Source organism: Cucurbita pepo, chromosome 8 (assembly GCF_057944985.1).
Source record: "Cucurbita pepo subsp. pepo isolate OVF chromosome 8, ASM5794498v1, whole genome shotgun sequence".
Taxonomy (NCBI): domain Eukaryota; kingdom Viridiplantae; phylum Streptophyta; class Magnoliopsida; order Cucurbitales; family Cucurbitaceae; genus Cucurbita; species Cucurbita pepo.
The window spans coordinates 7,484,513-7,500,047 of NC_141805.1; the positions used below are offsets into that span (position 1 = coordinate 7,484,513).

Here is a 15,535-nt window from a genome sequence, read left to right on the forward strand (position 1 = left end):
CAAAGTACGATGAAGGAGAACGAGTTAGATGCAAATAGGTACAGAAGCCTGGTGGGAAGCCTTCGCAATCTTACATGCACAAGGCTAGATCTTTCATTAAGTGTTGGCATAATAAGCCGGTTCATGGAGGAGCCAATTTATTCACATTGAAAGGCGTTGAAGCGAGTTCTCGATACGTCCAAGGAACATTGTCACTTGGGTTATTCTACTGAAAAGCAGAATATTACAAGTTAGTCGATTACTCTAACAGTGATTGGTGCAGAGACATAGCGATCGAAAAAGTACATCAGGTTATGTATTCTTCATGGGCAACACAACATTTACTTGGCTTTCAAAGAAGCAACCGATCGTGACACTCTCGACGTGTGAAGCTGAGTATGTAGCAGCATCTTGATGTGTGTGTCACGCAATATGGCTTAGAAACTTGTTGAGTAAGATGGAGCAAAAGCATCGAGGTGCAACCGTAATACAAGTTGACAACAAATCAACAATTGAGTTGGCCAAGAACCTAGTAAACCGTGAAAGAAGCAAACACATTGACGTTCGATTAAATTTAATCTGAGATCATGTGAAGGAAGGGAACGTGAAATTGCTGCATGTGGCAAGTCAGGATCAAGTTGCGGACATCTTTACAAAACCGCTACCGAAAGTACTTTTTGACAAATACAAGAAGACGATTGGCATGGCAGACGACAAGAGCATTGAAGTTTATGTGGGGGAGTTTTGTTGGGAATAAACTTAAATGGAAAAAAGAAGAGAAGGTAGTTTTTTATTTTGTTAAACTTAGTAAGACTTCTGAAATTTGAGTCGTAGGAAGGAAAAGGCCAAAGAAAATATAAAGGGCCAAGAATCATTCCAGGAGAAAATGGGTGATGGGATAGCTAATTTTATATCTTAGAAACCCTATAAATTGATTCGTTTTTATTGTAAAATGCAAGAGGCAGAGAGCAAGAACAAGAGACAGAAAGCAAAGTGTACAGTGTAATAGAAAATAGCTTTTTCATAATTTCTTTTGTCCCCTTGTCTCTCCCCTCTTGACACCTCCTTCACAGGTTCGTGAGAGTTATTTAAACAAGTTGATTTCAGAGCGAGTGTCTATTTTCTACAAGTTAGTATCAGAGCAATTGTTATTTTCAACAAACTCAAAATGCCTAATCAAATTCAGGACTTTTATTCCACGAATCCTCTCATCTCCTTCATATTCCGCCTTGAGGTAATCCCAGATTTCCTTTGTTGTTTTGAGAGACATTATTCGCATGAAGATCATTTGAGATACGGCTGCAAATAGGAAGGTTTTCTCTTTGATTTTCTTGTCTTCTTTTACTTATGTGCTTTGATTTTTGCTACAATAGGATTTTCTGGAAGTGGAGGGACCTCGTAATCCTCTTCTATTGCTTCCCAAAGATCCAAAGCCTCCAAATAAGTCTCCATACGAACTTTTCACATTTGATAATTGTCTCCATCGAAGACTGGTGGTGCAACAGCTAAAAAACTGGATTCTCCTTCCATTTTGATCTCACAGATCCTTAAGAAGACGGCTTTGATACCAATTTGTTAGTGAAAGAACGAGTGATTGAATGGTTGAGGAGAAAATTGTATTATGAAGACCAAGAAAGGTCTAAATATATAGAGAGAATATAAAAAGATATTAAAAATCTACCTAGAAATCTGCAGTAACAAACCAGTAAACAAATTAAAACTAAATCAACTCCTAACTACAACGAGATTTAATTAGATATTAGCTGATAGCAATCTAAACAAACACGTGATCTTCAACAGTCCAATTGATGATACAAAGGCTGTTTCTCTTACAATTTCATAATTATTTCATCTCTTGCATCATCTTAGGGTTGTTGGTTGCCTACGCTCGTTATTTGGTTGTCATAGTCTATATTTATTAAACGAAAGGTCTCCCGCATTAGGGTAGTTGTAGTGGGGACCGACACTACTACAGGCATCGATGGTGGCACTTGTGGTACTCTAGGTAGTGACAAGGCTAGGCCTATACGACCCTAATTTTCCTAATCAAATATAGATACTACTACATGCATGACATGGCTAATACGTGTGGAAAAGTCTATGAAAATATTTCATAAACGATGTCGTGGACTTAAACATTCATAATAAATTCATTAAAACAATATTGCTATGAACAATATAGCAAAAAATAGCTAATGTGATTTTAAATGAGATAAAAAAAAAATAAGGCGATGGCGTGATATAACCTAAGGACTACTAAAACAAACATGAACACAATACCCTAGCTTTGATCTCATGGCCTTCACCGCGACGCCGTCACATCCATACGAGAGTACCTTACCTGTACCTAAAAAGGAAGAGTAACATGTGACTTAGTATTTTAAGAAATAATCCATAAGTAACCCCATGGTTGAAGTAAGAAAAATGCAATCAAATGCAATCAAATGCAATCAAATGCAATATGGTGGGACCTATCATTTCATAAAACCATCATGACATGACTTTAAACTCAGTCCGGGCAGGGTTGAATGTGTAGTACTTTTATACACACGGCCCACGCACGTGCACATAGTCTCACCGGATAGACTCATGTATATATTCCCTAGGCCTCATTCATCGGGTTAATGCACGCTCATGCTACCGGAAACCACATGGAGAAAGGACCCACGTAATATCATGACAAAAATAGATATCGTAATGTACGCATTCGTATTAATCACAATGGGAAAGTATCCTGGTGCAAATGACGCACATAAATGCATGAGGTCCCCATAGCTTAAAACCATGACATAAGTTTATGATTCAAGTCATACCTCCATTCATTCATGACATACAAAGTTTGTGAGACATGCATCCGTAATAATTGTCATATCTTCCCTAATTAACATAATTTACATAGCTTGGTGTATGAAGTTTTATGCATCATATCATCAATATCATAAATATAATTCCACAAGATGGTAACATGGTATAGTCGTATTATAGCATAGCTTATAACAATACATAATACGACATAGCGTAATTTATAACATAGCATAGCATCACATAATACATGCAAACAGTCATAATAATGACATGTGCAGGGTTCACTAAATTTCTTGAGTTGATGTTCGTTTTATCCTACTCGTCGAGGAATAGTTCCAAAACTAACTCCAAATCGACTTCCTCCATTTTCTTTTTTCTTCATCATGTTCTCCAAATTGGCGTTGGCTAGAAATAAAAGAAATGATAGTATGAAGATTGAGAAATAACACACACATCTTAAGCTTGGAATAACTCTAGGAACTTCTTCATCATCCTTTTCATGTGATAAATGTTATTTCTCTAATGTGCAATTTCATCACTTATCGAGCTAAAACCTATATAGATATTTTTTTTTCTTTACTCAAGCTTTTGTCTAATTGCAAAGGCTCATAATATATCACTAGAGTCTTATCGATCATGTACTTACCGAGCATAAACACGTGGAACACATGAAGTAGGGTAAACATTCTTGTATTGAGAAGTGAATTTGTATTTGTTTCAAGATCCTTATGTGTAGTAATGACTTAATTTAAAATAATTATAAATTCCACCTCTTGATTTTTAAAATCTACTTTAATTAAAAGAATTAAATTTATTTCACATGAAATTAAAATTATAAATATGAAACCTATCTTTTTAATAAAATGTAGAATATTAACGAAAATGAACATATATCATTGGATTGGATTATATCATTGACTATAATGTTGGATTTGAATTTAAAAATAAATAAATAAATATATGGATATTAATTTCTTGTAGGTCGATTTCATTCTTTTTTTTTTTTTTTTTTTACTTTAATTTATTAGTCGTAATGGTCCCTCACGTAAATAACTGATACGAACCGTTATGACATTTTCATCGATAGTTGACATATACATTCATTGTTCAACAATTTATTTAACTTGCGTTTACTGTTTCGATCATAAAGAAAAATATAATTAAAAAAAACTTACACAATGATAAATATTTAACCTAAACATTATTTCTAAATTATGATTAGTAGAAATTTAAGTTTAGTTATTGACATGCAAAACTACAATATTTGAATAGTTAAAGCGAAACTATTGGTAGAGTTGATAGGGCTTTTTTGGGATTGATTAAGAATGAACAACAAAGGAAATATAATGTTTTTTAATGGATCAAATCTTGAAGGTTTGACTTTTTATGGTTGCAGGTGGAGAATAAAGTTTAAATTAAGAGTACAAAAAAAAGGAAGAAATAAAAGTCATTAAATTGACTAATTAATGTTTTTATATTTGATTATGCAATGTATTGATTGGTGGAGTTGTGGGATGTGTCACACACCTCTCTTTGCTTGACTTTGACTTTCTTTTAAGTAAATTGTCTTGGAGTGATGCCTTCCAATATTTTAAGTTCATCTTTTTTCTTTTTTTGATATATTTTAATTATAAGGGTACGGACGCGTACATCCAATGGCAGGACAACGATCGTTATGCTCTGCATAGCGCTGCCGTGACGGTTACTAGTTCTACCGAGTGTCTGGCCTAAGGGGCTCCCAGAGTATGCCCACCGGATAAGGAAGGTGGCCCAGCAGTGTGTGAATTAGCTGGTGAGCCCATACTCGCACGTATGGGCTGTGTGTAGAGTATATGATACACGTCCAAAATTATCCGTTACGACAGCATCGTAGGGAAAACGAAACGAAAGATAGGTCTCATCATTTCATTGCATGTGATTGTTGCATTTAACCCCAATAGTGGTGTCACTTGCTGAGTATTTCTTTAAATACTAAGCCATATGCTACTACATTTTTCAGGTTAAGGTAAGTCATTCCGGTACGGTTGACGACGATATCGCAACTCGAGACCAAGGCGCATGCAGAGGGTAATGGTATTTATTTTCTTAGACATGGGCTAGAATACGATGTTTTTAACTTAAACTATTCATTTTATTTAGTCTTCTGTTGTGTCGTTTTAAAGATGTTTTCAAAACATGTAAGTCCATGACTTTGTTTTAAAATAAAGGTTATGTTTTATGGAATTCAAATAAAGTCTTCCGCATTCAATGTTTATGGTACGTATACAGTAGCGACCTTAAATTAAGTAGAAAATTTCAGGTCATTACAGCTCACATGCGCACATGGACCGTTAAGGATGGACTCGTTTACATACCCCTAAGGCTTGACTCGTTGGGTTAAATGTGCTGACGCGCCGAACACCACAGAGGGAAAGACCCACATGATATCATGAAGAACATAAATAGAAAGTACACATATGTACTAACATAACGGAGATGTATCATGATGCACAACATACATAAATGCGTGAGGTCCCAATGGCTTTCATCATGCATTATCATTAGTATAATATAATCTATAACATGCCTTTACTTTACTTTACATGACATTAGGTATATAACATGTTTTAGTTCCTGCTTGGTACAAAATTTAATTCTAAAACTAAAACGTGATTCCCTAGTTCAAATTTGAACTATTGCTACAAAATTAACACAATGAACAAAAAGAGGGTTCAAGAATTTAACTTACTCAGATGACCTCCTTAAACGGTCATTCTTCCTTCAAAAAATTGATGTTGATATCCAACGCAAATTAGGCGATTGATCTACTAATCCTAGAACTAAGTAACATTAATCCTCTAATTAAGACTTTGTTTATGATTGTATCTACTAATCCTAGAACTAAGATTATTTACTAAATATTTTTTATAATCAATATTTTCTATTTTTTAGGTAAAGGCAAAGACATCTTAAGCAGCACAATGATTGCTATAGAAGTTGGGAAAGACTTTGGATAGAGTTTTGTTTATATTTCAATTTTTCATTCTTTTAATATCTAAGTTTAACCGTTTTTATTTGAAACAATGATGGATTTCATGCTATCCAAGTTTAACCGTCCAATATATGTTTTAAATTCATTTGTGGGATCCTAAATAAAAGTCTAATTTTATTTTTTATTTATTTCTGATCTTTTAAAAGATTTTCAAAGCATGCATGTAATAACAATCTTAGTCTTGTCATGTTTTAGAGGTTGTATTGTTATGTCATACTAACATCAATATATACCACAACTCATTGTTCATATATATTTATCCGCTTTGACTCATTATACATCGCCGCCAATTTTACAATTTACTAGGGAGAGGTTTCCACACCTTTATAAAAAAAAATATTTCGTTACTCCTTCAAAATGACGTGGAATCTCATAGATATATTTAAAAAAAAAACTATATTATATTTGTAAAAATTATTTGTGCTAAAAATAATCTCTAGATTATCATCTATTGCCCACTTGTCTGGAGTGTTCTATCAAATATTATTTTTCAACAATAATTTGTTTTAAAAAGTATTTGATATCTTATTATCAAACATCACTTGGTCTATTTTGTAGGCCATTTCACATTTTTATAATATTTTAAAAAAAGACAAACTAATTAAAAACCCATCTCTCAAATCAATTCCTCAAAAGTTAATAAAGTAACTGAAAAAGTTGAGTGTTTCATATCCAGCAATTTATAAGGAATTTTTGTTTTAAAATACAACAAATTCTCAAACCCCATTTATAAAAACCCTAACCCTTCTCATAATTCTTCACAAGCCATCTCACAAACCTACAAACCCTTCAATATCTCTCCACCAATGGCTTCCAAGCTCTCTTCACCCATTGTCCTCCTCCTCCTCCTCAACCTCCTCTTCTTCACTATGGTCAGCTCCACCTATGTCCCTTGCCCACCGCCGCCACCCAAGCCCCACAAGCCCACCCCGTCAAGGCAGCAACCATCACTCCCCAAGTGCCCCAAGGACACCCTCAAGCTTGGCATCTGCGCCGACTTGCTGGACGATCTAGTGCACTTAGTGATCGGCTCACCACCAAAATCCCCATGCTGCACCCTAATCCAAGGCCTTGTTGACCTGGAAGCTGCTGTGTGCCTTTGCACTGCGGTGAAGGCCAGAGCCTTGGGTCTCAAGATTGACCTCTCAGTTTCCCTCAGCTTGCTTTTGAACTACTGTGGAAAGAAGGTTCCGTCCGGCTTCCAATGCCCTGCTTGAAACCAAATCCTTTCATTTCCGTTTCTTGTTTCTTCTTCAATTTTCCATTTCAATGTCGTATTTAAATAATAGGTTTGGTCGTACGTCGTGTTATGATGGGTTTGGAAATCTTCTCAGAATTCCACCATCTTTTTATAGTTTTATTACAATGCAATGTAACATAATGGTACGTAGTTTTTTTTTCAAATGAACAACGTTGTTCGTCTATTCTTGTGTCTTATTACAAATTTGACGATGCATATGTTTGAAACCTCAAATCTTGTTTCATCTGTGTCACTTGCATGAAATCATAATAAACCCTTAACTTCAAAATTTTTAAATGACAATGTTGATGAAAAATGTAGAGACCTCAATTTAATGAAAATATGGATGTCAGTGTAACAGCCCAAGTACGCCGCTAGTAGATATTATCCGTTTGGAATCGTTATGTATCACCGTCAGCCTTACGGTTTTAAAACATGTTTGTTAGGGAGAGGTTTTCACATTCTTATAAAAAACGCTTCGTTCTCCTCTCCAACTGACGTGGGATCTCACGATCCACCCCCTTGGGGGCCAGCGTCTTTGTTGGCACACCGCTCGGTGTCTGGCTCTGATGCCATTTGTAATAGCCTAAACTCACCGTTAGCAGGGATTATCTACTTTGGCCCGTTACGTATCGTCGTTAGTCTCACGGTTTTAAAATGTGTCTGTGAGAGATGTTTCCACTAAACGAGGAAGAGGGATATTATTAATATTATGTGTTGATATTTTTATTAAATATAAGGTCAATTTTATACAATATGATTAAAAAGTGGATTTGGTGGACAATATTAGATATCGACATATTAATGAAAAAAGAATACAATGGTCCGTGTCAATACTCTCGGTCACGGTCAATGAAAAGCAAATTGTAGAGATAATTGCTACATTTTTCTTTTTCTTTTTCTTTTCTTTATTTATTTAATTATTTATAGAAACAACTTTAATTTTAATTTTGAAGAAGACAATGAATAATACTCAGTAAATAATCACACTGTTGCGGTCGGAAAATGCAAATACATGCAACGATCTCTACTTTTCAGTCTGGATAGAGTTGAATGTGTAATATTTCTCTACACATGCACACATAGATCCACCTAGCAGACTCGTATACGTATCCTCTAAGTCTACTTGTTGGGCTAGCTTAAACTAACGTTGGCAGAAGCTATGGAGGGAAAGGAGCGTGCATAATACCACGACGTACATGGTATCGTAGTTTATGTAATGTAATATATGGAGGTTCATGCATCATACAACCAAGCCAACATTAAAGCCATTTCGTAGGCGAAGTGATTAACGTATGGAAAATTAGAGTATCTTTGTTTAAGACCTACCTTGATCGGCACAAATGTGAGGATTGTTGAGCTATTCTTAGATATATTTATATTTTAAGTCTCTCCTTTCTCCGGTAGAGTTGAAGTGTCACAGCCCAAAATTTGAATCTCAAAATCAAGGGTTGGACCAACAGACTATGCAATGAAATCGGGTAATAACAAATAGAGAAGACGAGATTTCAAAAAAAAAAAAAAACCTTTGCAATTATGTAAAAGGTTTAAAATCCAAACAAGGTTTTCAAGTAAGAAAAGTATGGAAACGATTTACAAGCAATGCATGACAAATCTAAAAAAATTATGCACAGACTCCTAGACGCCCAAGGACACTCCTCTGTGGCATTAAGATTCAACATGCATTTCCGCCTCGATCCATGGCATCACTCACCGGAAAAAAAAAGAGTAGAAAGGAATGAGTATAAAAATACTCAGTAAGCAGGCTACTTGTAGGCTCTTTTCACATCCTTATCTTGGTGGGTAACCACGGTCTTTCTCGGGTTTCTAAGGAGAGCGATCTAAGCTGCAACTCTCTTTTCTGTATCTTAGGAGGCTTGCCCATCTTAAGCAGTGAAATGATCAGTGTCCTGAGGTGAGGTGCGACCTCATAAGTAAATCTGAGGGGATTGTATGGCTGGATCTGAAAATGTGACTCTCTCTGAACATCATCCATGGAGGTTAACTGACGACCCTCACACGGGACCATACATCCACTAAACGGGGTGTGACCCCCTGTGTGCTGGTCAGCTACTGAGTCATCCTATGTGGCTCCACGTCTCCCGCTCAGGGACGGGTTTCTACGGCCTAGGAGTCCTGTTCAGAAGACCCCTTAGCTATCACCACTAAGTCTGGGCACCTGTCACACATCCGTATCCGGATCTGCTAAGCTCAACGATCACCGTACCGGAGCTCTGTCTCGACGGTACGATATCGGAGGAGAGAGGGAAGTGGAGGTTCTGATGACACTACCTACACTGCTCAACTCTAGTGGGCTACCTATAGTTACCGTGGTGACCTATTATTCTTTCTAGGGTGGAACCTGGTGGCTTAGACATGGATTTGTGTATCTCTAGGATTCTCGTGCCTGGTCTCACAAACCTATCGAGTTTGGAATTCTGGGCTCTGGATCTACAGATAATCATTTTGCGGGTCTAATTGCACGGTATTCTAGAGGTCTCCCAATCAAGGGTCTCGTCTAGCCTACTTAGTCACAAGCACCCTAATCTAAGCTCATAATTTCTTCCTATTCATCAAGAAAGATACACAAGCAATCATCATGCATAAGAGTTAACACGCAGCAGTTCATGCAATATTAACAAACATGCTCAACGGGAAGATAACGTCCATCTTTACCCGGAGCGCAGATTTCACAAGTTTCCCAACCTCCTCATGCATACATACATTATCAGAGTCTGAATCAAAACAGATTTAATACACATTTCGTATCTAGCTTTCCATAATCATCTCATATTCGCAGTTTCTATACTATTATGCTAAGTCCGGCTAGCTAATTTCATAGGTGGTAGCATGCATGCTTGTTTCTAGCAGTTCCTACAAGTACTGCTCGTGGGAATCCAAATGGCTACTTACTTGGTTGACGCATGCCTTCCCGAGTTCGAGTTTTCTTGACGGAATGGATTCCAACAAATCTGAAATTTCCTTCACAAGTCCTAATTCACATAATAATAGGGTCAGCATCAAAATCGGATCGGAAAACAAGCAAACAGAGACCGAACGGGAAGAAAATCGGTGCCTCACGCACCCCCACGCGTGACACACGCGCCGTGGAGGGTCACTACGCGCGCGTGCCCCACGCGCTGCTCCCCGCGTAGGCGCAGGTCAGAGGCACCGGGTCAGGCGCTTCACATGCGGCGCGGGTCGGGCCGGCCAGGTCTGCGCGCTTGACGCGTGTCCTGCCGGGTGCGGTCGTGCCTCACCAGCCGGTGATCGACACGTGTCGATCACCAATTCTGCCGCTCTCCTCCGTTGCCGACCGACACGTGGCGGCCTCCACCCTCTCTCCTGCATTTTTTTTTTCGTTTTTCAGGTCTCTTCACGTTTCGATCTATTTTCTTTCGACTTTTTTATCTTCCAATTTGTAATCCGATTCGACAAATTTTCTTCACGAACCTTGTAGATCTCATATTCTACTCCTTCGAAAAAATTTTCTTAAAATTTTCTAATAATCACAGATCTTATTATTTGAGTTCGAATTCGGAGAAAAAAATACAAGTTCTTACCAAAAATCACGTTTTCTTGAAACTCCGATTCGAACGCCAATCTTGGCCGCCTTCACTCCAGAACTTAACTAGATAGCGCTGTTGAGGGTAAGAGTCCAAGGATCAATACAAAACGTCACTAACACATGAAAATCTTAATGATTTCTCGATCTAGACACTCATGGACTAAGCTGAAGTTCTTGGACATTTTGACGAAATAGGAAGGTGCGATTCGTTAGAGCACCTTGCCTCGGACTATTGACGGTTTAGATTGGGGACTCGAATCTCCGGCGTCCATTCAGATCCGATCTCCTCCTCCTTCCTCAAAACCTTAATCTTCTTCCCTCTTCTTTCTTCTTCCTCTCCCCTCTTTTTTCTCTTTTCCAAATTATGCCTCAGCCAAAAGAGACCCCTCAAGTAATAAGGGCAAAATGACTGGTTTGCTTCTATTGTGACCTGATTTATTTTTTCTTTTTTTCCCTTTTTTTTTTAAAATACTCGAGCGCTACATGAAGCCTCAAGAAAAGCAGCCCAATAAATTGTTCATACTCGCAATTGTGCTCCATACATTAAACCTATGGTAATAAGACAAACTATGAAGTTTGAATAGTTCATGACACTATGGGGTTCCGCTGACTTCCAGACGTCGTTACAGATTAGCTTGATTAGAGGGTCCAGGCGAGCGCCTGGAGGATTCACGCTCGCACGTGCGGGTCATGTGTAAAGAAGTACTACACATCCAATTTGTTCGAGATTGGAGGTCACTCCTAGATGAGCTAGAGCTTGATCCCAAGAGCATGTTGCATGTGTTTGCATCAGCATGACCCCTACAGTGGGTCACTTAGGGAATATTTTTTGAAATACTCAAACCGTGTGTCAAATATAATTTTTCAGGTAAAGACAAGACGCCCATGTACGGACGACGACGACATCGACAATAGATACTCTGGCCCGTGCATAAGGTAGTTGCATGTTTAAATTCTTAGTCATAGGAGTATAGGACGCTTTTTTTTCATTATTTAGATTATTCCATTTGTAATTGTTTTGTTTTAATTTTAAATTCCAACGTTATATTTTGAAACAAGTAAGACCGACAATGTGTTCTATTAGTTTGAAGTGTTCTGAAACATGTTTGTTAGGGAGAGGTTTTCACATTCCTATAAAGAATGCTTCGTTCTCCTCTCCATCTAACGTGGGATCTCACAATCCACCCCCTTGGGGGCCAGCGTCTTTGTTGGCACACCGCTCGGTGTCTGGCTCTAATGCCATTTGTAATAGCCTAAGCTCACCGTTAGCAGGGATTATCTACTTTGGCCCGTTACGTATCGCCGTTAGTCTCATGGTTTTAAAATGTGTCTGTGAGAGATGTTTCCACATTATTTTAAGAAATGTTTTGTTCTCTTTTTCAACCGACGTGAGATCTCATAGTCCATGGGAACTTTTGAAAAATTTATGAAAATATTTAAACCGTCGCATAAGAATTTACTATTTTAAATGAGGAAGAGAATTATTATTAATATTATGTGTTGATTATTTTTATAAAATATAAGGTCAATTTTATACGATATGATTAAAAAGTGGATTTGGTTGACAATATTAGATATCGACATACTAATGAAAAAAAAAATACAATGGTCCGTGTCAATACTCTCGGTCAATGAAAAGCAAATTGTAGAGATAATTGCTACATTTTTCTTTTTCTTTTCTTTTCTTTATTTATTTAATTATTTATAGAAACAACTTTAATTTTAATTTTGAAGAAGACGATGAATAATTCGTGGTTCACTAAGCTGGGCAATTATTTTTTTTTCTAATAATTATTTATTACAACCTTTTCATAATTTTTGAATTGTTATCCATTATACTTCATATTAATTACAACATCATATGCCTCTTTTATCTCGAGTCAATGATAAGTATTTTAATATATTTAAAATTGTAAAATAGGTTTTTTTTTTATTAATTTAATTTATTAGTATTTTTGTTTTATATATATTTTTTTTTTCAAAATTATCTATTGATATTGACATTTCCATAAAATCGAGACTTCGATATTTTTTTGTCAACATTAACATTTGAAACATTAATGTTAAGTAACTAATTTTGATATCTGACCTAAGGGCTATAACTTGAATAGAAAATGCAACTATCATACTTTCATTCTCATAGCCTATACAGTGACCCTACATGGTTGTCTTGCCTTCATCTAAAAAAAATAGCACTTGGTTTGATAATTTAAAAAAATACTCAGTAAATAATCACACTGTTGCGGTCAGAAAATGGAAATACATGCAACGATCTCTACTTTTCAGTCTGGATAAAGCTGAATGTGTAATATTTCTCTACACATGCACACATAGATCCACCTAGCAGACTCGTATACGTATCCTCTAAGTCTACTTGTTGGGCTAGCTTACACTCACGTTGGCAGAAGCTATGGAGGGAAAGGAGCGTGCATAATATCACGACGTACATGATATCGTAGTTTATGTAGTGTAATATATGGAGGTTCATGCATCATACAACATTAACATCACAACATAGTTCCATAACATGACATAATCATATTATAGTACATCTTGTATCATTGCATAAACATAACATACCACAAAACGCATCAAACAATCATGAAAAATTCGTCATTCGTACATCATACAAGTCATTCAACCAAGCCAACATTAAACCATTTCGTAGGCGAAGTTATTAACGTATGGAAAATTAGAGTATCTTTGTTTAAGACCTACCTTGATCGGCACAAATGTGAGGATTGTTGAGCTACTGATAACTCTCTAATAGTAGAGTCATATTAAGTTCTTTTGTAGTTAATATTGCACTCTTATTCACAATTTACTCATTTATTACCCCATTTATTCTACTTAGTGAGCATGAAATCACTTATTGCGGTCTAACATGAAAAAAAATATGATTTTGCATAAATCGATCTTAATTGTATGTTTAATTGAGTTACGTGGAAAAATTTGAGACATTTATGCTAAACCGCGTGGGAGTAGCAAATTTGGAAACAAATGGGGGATGACATGGAAATTTTAAATCCACGTCAGCAGTCCAAGTGGGTCATTGATTACCCAATGAGGAACATCTTATGTGGACAACTTATTCATTTTCAGCCCTAAAGGGGAACCCATGCTCAATATAAAAGGAAAAGGAAGATTAAGAGGAGGAGAGCCACACTTTGGGGAGAAAAATCGAATTACACAGTAGCAGCCTCTGCTGCAGTGAACTGCTATGAAACTAGAGAAGAAGAAGAAAACCCTAATCCAGCAGCTGTTGACAGCAGAAGGAAAAGGAACCAACAAGGATTGATTAGGGCAAAGAGGTGGACGTTAGAGCTCAAGAAAATGGAACTTCCATTGACGAACGACAACAAACCGGGATAACTCTCTATTTCCTTATTCTCTTTTCTTATTCCATCAATTTTACTTGATGAAGATGCAGATTCCTCTGTTTAATTCAGTTTGTATGGAGAGCTAAACTTAATAGGGGAGGCGAGAGAGTTTTATATAGTTTAAGTATGTTGACGGTATGATTTTAGTTTATTAAAGAGTTGTTGTTAATGATTTACATGTATGTTTAATTAGCTACTTTACATACACAGTTGTTCTCTTGTTCGGGAGAAGAGAGGGAGCAATGAAATCCTCTTTAATACTCTAGTTTGATAGCAAGGAGACTTGAAGGGTAATAGAAGGGTTAGAAATAATTCTTCTCCTATAGCCTTGTTAATAGAAATTACAACGATTATGGAAATAATCACCATTCATGACCCTCAGAAGTGGGCTTGAGAATCTATTAAAAGGAACTAAAATCAACCACAAAACTCAACAACTTATCTATTTAATCTCTCTTAGCCGAACCTTCCTCATTATAGTTGATTGTCTCATAATTTTCTGTTTTTCGACAGCAGTAGCACTCTGTTTTAGTTTTGTTTAAATAGTTAAAATCTCCAACACCCATTTGAATGTTACCCAAAAACTCAATTTCCAGCGATAAAATTAATAAAAAAGATAGGTTCCCTGTGGAATCGATAATTTACTTATTACTTGGTACTTGTGATAGTGTATACTTGCACTTATTCTTGTGAATTTTACATCATTTTATTCTATACATCCACAAGCGATCAGCTATTCTTAGATATATTTATATTTTAAGTCTCTCCTTTCTCCGGTAGAGTTGAAGCCTAAGGAAAAATAGCCCAATAAATAGTTCATACTCGTAATTGTGCTCCATACATTAAACCTATGATAATTAGCCAAACTATCAAGTTTGAATAGTTCATGACACTATGGGGTTCCGCTGACTTCCAGACGTCGTTACAGATTAGCTTGATTAAAGGGTCTAGGCGAGTGCCCGGATGATTCACGCTCGCATGTGTTGGTCATGTGTAAAGGAAGTACTACACATCCAATTTGTTCGAGATAGGAGGTCACTCGTAGATGAGTTAGAGCTCGATCCCAAGAGCATGTTGCATGTGTTTGCATCAGCATGACCCCTACAGTGGGTCACTTACTGAGTATTCTTTGAAATACTCAAGCCGTATGCCACATATCATTTTTCAGGTAAAGACAAAACGCCCATGTACGGACGACGACGACATCGAAAATAGATACTGTGGTACGTGCATAAGGTAGTTGCATGTTTAAATTCTTAGTCCATAGGAGTATAGGACGCTTTTATTTCATTATTTAGATTATTCCATTTGTAATTGTTTTGTGTTAATTTTAAATTCCAACGTTATATTTTGAAACACGTAAGACCGAAAATGTGTTCTAGTAGTTTGAAGTGTTCTGAATGTGTTTTAAATTTTTCGTTATTTATGATGAGTATCTAAGAGTTATATTCCGCATTTAAGAGATAAGCATGAGACTTGGTAGCGACTCTGAGTATGTAAAAATTTAGGATCGTTACATAAAACATTAACTT

General features: G+C 36.6%; 1 pseudogene; it reads left to right on the top strand.

Annotated features, from left to right (window-relative positions):
• Positions 1-6,621: 6,621 nt before the first annotated feature.
• Positions 6,622-7,084, top strand: LOC147791470 (14 kDa proline-rich protein DC2.15 pseudogene; annotated as a pseudogene).
• The last annotated feature ends 8,451 nt before the right edge of the window (positions 7,085-15,535 follow it).